Here is a 3,206-nt window from a genome sequence, read left to right on the forward strand (position 1 = left end):
TTAATGAGAATAAATAACATTTTCAACTTCGATGCTGCAAATATTCTTACCCCCTGAGATTATAACGTCTTTTGATCTATCCTTGAGCTCAAGGTAGCCATCAGAATGAATGACCCCTAAATCACCAGTGTGAAACCATCCATTTTCAAATGCTTTGGCTATAGCTTCAGCATTTTTGAAGTATCCGTTCATGACTATGCTGCCCTTGATAATGACTTCACCAATTGTAGTACCATCATGAAGAACACTTTCCATTGTGCTGGGATTCTTGACATCTTGTTTAGAAATGCCCAAGTTAGGAACCCCTTGCTGGGTCTTCATCTTGAATTGATCCTCTGATGGAAGCTTACCCCATTCAGGCTTCCAAACACATGAGGTTATGGGATCGTAGGTTGCAGTGAGGCCATATATGTGTGTTATGTGGAAACCGAGTTCCTCCATTCTGGATAGCAGTCGGGAAGGAGGTGGAGAATCCTTTAGCTCTGAAGTCAGTGCCCTAATAATGAGAGTCAATAGTAGGGGCCAAATTATCTACGTGATAGCCAGCCCCATCCTGAGGACAGGTAATGCCGGCGGACCTAGCTATAACGACTAGCTGGTGCCTCCGCTCTACCTGGCATTGGATCTCTCTCTCGAACCTTTCATCAAATTGTCTTCATGAGTTGAGCTCTTAGTTGCTTTTCGTTGATCGTTACGAAGCTCGGGTTTTCAGTAAAACCACCTGCTCAAGTAACTCCACCTCATGGTATTGGAGTTTTCCAAACCAGCCAGTAGTCCCATCTCCTACTGAAGTCTCAGAATGATAGACCCAAGGTGCGAAGCCGCTTGTCCCTCCGGGGGGCAAGGAATATCAACCGAAACGTGAAAGTATGAGTCTGGAAACATCTTTAACCACCTGTCATAACATAGACAATGTGATGAAGTGGTCTTCTTTCATGAGGTGATGCATTTGTAATGATACTTAGTATAGTTGGTGCTACGCCTAAGTGGGTGACTTTGTGTTCCTCAATTGCGTCAAATATATATTTTGCTTTTACATTTCTGAGAGAAATGCTAGTTCCGCCTTGTGCTGCCATACCCCATGGAAAACCCCAACCATTACAGTGAAACATGGGTATAGTCCAAAGGTAAACAGGCCTAAACTTCATTTCCCACATTAAAATGGTACTGATTGTATTGATAAAGGCACCTATGTGGCTGTACACAACACCTTTAGGACTAGACGTGGTGCCTAATGTATAGTTTAATGTAATAGCATCCCATTCATCTTCAGGCCAGCGAGTCTCAAAATTAGGATCTCGACTTGCCAAAAGCTTTTCATAGTCCAGAACACCTTCATGATCATCATTCAAGGATACTTTATACTTGTCCAATTCATGAATCACAATCATTAGTGGTAATTACTTTTTCACCTGTGAAAGAATCCTTAATGCCGCTTTTGTAACTTCCAAGAATTGGTAATGCACAAAGACCACCTTAGCTTCTGAATGCCTCAAAATAAAATACATTGTATGTGCATCATGTCTAATATTTAGAGTGCTGACCACTACCCCTGCCATTGGAACTTTTCCCCCGACATAACAGGGACTATAGCATTCGATCAAGCATTGACCAGGTATTAGTTGCTGTTGACCGCGTTGTTCACCAAAATTTAATCTAAGGTTTGGGCATTTCAATTTTGCGCAATGACATTTTAAGCAAACTTTTCACTTGCACCTCTTATTGGAAACCTCACTTGTTCGAGGCACATTACGATGGACATGGTCATTTTATCCAAAGTTTATTAACTTTATTTGTTTTTCTACTCAAATTTTTCTTTTGATGCATGTTTAGGGTCACTGTTTTCATTTCATGCATGTTGTTTGTGCCCTGCATGTAGCGCCCTACATGTAGCTAGTTCCATATGTCTAATGGTTGTGCATAGGCGTCCTTCCTCTAGAGCAGAGCGGCAGAGCAAAGAGTGAGTTTCAGTTTCGAGCTAGTTTCAGGGGCAGAGAAGAGAGTATCAGGAACAAAGTAGGGAGTGAGTAGGGGTTTGCCAAGGAGGGTGGAGGTAATTTATGCTTGTTTACCTCTAGTTTTGTGCATGTGGAGGTAATTTATGCTCTCCTGGTATCTGGCTCTCCCTGTTTCTTCTTACATGCTTGTTTGATTGAGAGATGCATGTAGTTTTTGTTAGTGATAGTTGGAAGTAGATAGTGAGTAGATTGGTTCATTATTTGATTGCTTGGGGGTTCTGGTTCACACAACATGGTTCGTTCGATTGCTTGGAACTCAAATAGAAGTTGTCCACCGACTGCAAGAAGTGGGAAGGTTTCTACTATCTATCGGTTATACCACCATCTTTCTCATTAGGTCGTGGGAACAAGGAGGAAGGGGATCTTGGTGCTTGAACACTATTCAATGGGAACCTTTTTCTCTCACTAGGCCTTGTGGCTACCTTGAAGCCTCACACTAGTCTCTATGAGTCTTTTTCACTGACAGATTTATTGTCCACCTTCGTTTTTTCACATCCCCACAGAGGCCGCATAGCCCTCATCGATTCCGCCATAGGAGAAACCATCACCTTCCCTCAACTATGGCAGAGACTGAAATCACTTGCTGCTGGTTTGGCCGAAATGGGCATCAGAAAATCCAATGTCGTACTCCTCTCGCCAAATTCAATTGGTCTCCCCATAATCTACATGGCAATTTTGTCCATCGGAGCCATCGTCACGATAGCAAATCCGCTAAATACGGCATCGCAGATAGTGAAGCAAACCAGGGACTCTGTGGCCGTGTTGGCCTTCACCATGCCATCTTTAGTTCCCAAATTGGAAGCCACCTAGTTGCGAATTTTGCTAATTTCCTCTTCTTCTTCTAACTTAGGGTTGCAAAAAACCAAAATTGCGTTTCCATTGATGGAGAGATGGAATTGCAGGTAGGTCATGGTTAAAGCCTCACAAATCTGAGCTAAGGTAATCCAAGTTCGATTCCACATCTTTGAGGCAATCTGAGCTTACTCGGGTAGAGGGATTTCTTGCATACCAGAAAAAGGACTCGGGTCAGAGACTCTGCCACAGTGTTGCCCTTCACCACGCCATCTTTGGTATCGAATCCAGCCAAAACCATCTTCCTATTTAGCTTCCCCCAGGCTCAAACCGTACTCCTTGAAGACCCACTGTGTACTGCTCAGAAACTCTTCTTTGTCTCGCTACTAAGGGGAG

General features: G+C 43.2%; 1 pseudogene; it reads right to left on the minus strand.

Annotated features, from left to right (window-relative positions):
* On the minus strand, positions 1-1,391 carry LOC149162064 (butanoate--CoA ligase AAE1 pseudogene; annotated as a pseudogene).
* Positions 1,392-3,206: the final 1,815 nt, after the last annotated feature.

This window comes from Pinus tabuliformis, chromosome 5_2, assembly GCF_031772625.1.
Source record: "Pinus tabuliformis cultivar Carrire ecotype Pingquan chromosome 5_2, CPIR1, whole genome shotgun sequence".
Classification (NCBI taxonomy): Eukaryota; Viridiplantae; Streptophyta; class Pinopsida; order Pinales; family Pinaceae; genus Pinus; species Pinus tabuliformis.